Raw genomic sequence first — 935 nt, forward strand, 5'->3', positions numbered from 1 at the left:
ATATATATATATATATATATATATATAAATATATATATATATATACATATATAAATATGTATACACACACATATATGTATATATGCGTGTTTCTGTGTGTATGGATTAATCCTCCATACACGGGTATTTATCTTAACGTCTCCATAATACAACCTAATGGCAACCTAAATTTCGACAGAACATAGAACAAGAGCATAGAAAGACATAGAAAAACGTCGGAACTTATCTTAGTCCAACGCTGTTCCATTCTTGTCATACTAAATGCGCAAAGTAAATGAATAGAAAATGTAAATAATAAGAGTACAATAACAGCAATCGAACAACAAAACATCTGTGTTATTGCATAAAATCAGTAGCCGTTACTGCAGAAGATATAATACCCAGGTGTTTAGTTTCCGCTGCCGTTGTTGCTGTTGCTTTTTAACCCTAAGCAATCTTTGATTTTGCAGACCGACAATTAAAGATATCCTAGGTGTGTGTGTGTGTCTGTGCGTGCGCACGTGTATAGTTGCTTAATAAACACCGTATATATTTTCATGAACAACCAATAGTTTCACGCGTGATAACGACTCAGACAGAATTTTATAACAGGTCTGGTGCCTTCGCGCAATCCTCAGGGTATGCCCACGTGGCATATAAAAAAACTAAAACAGGACGTTAGAATAACAGAAATTATGAGAAGAGACGAGAAGAAAGTCGAAGGTTAAAGGTGGAAGTTTGAAAAACACCTGAAAAGGAAAGAGAAAAAAATGGGGCGATGGTGGCGGAGAATGAGAATTATGTCCCCTTGGACTGTAAAGCCATAATAAGGTTGAATATGCAAAGATCTTCAGGTGTGTGTATGTGTGTGTGTGTGTATGTGCGCGCGTTTGTGTGTGTGTGTTGCGTGTCTGTTTACATCATAGGAATTTAGAAGCTTCGAGAGAACGTGAAAT

Source organism: Octopus bimaculoides, chromosome 14 (assembly GCF_001194135.2).
Source record: "Octopus bimaculoides isolate UCB-OBI-ISO-001 chromosome 14, ASM119413v2, whole genome shotgun sequence".
NCBI lineage: Eukaryota > Metazoa > Mollusca > Cephalopoda > Octopoda > Octopodidae > Octopus > Octopus bimaculoides.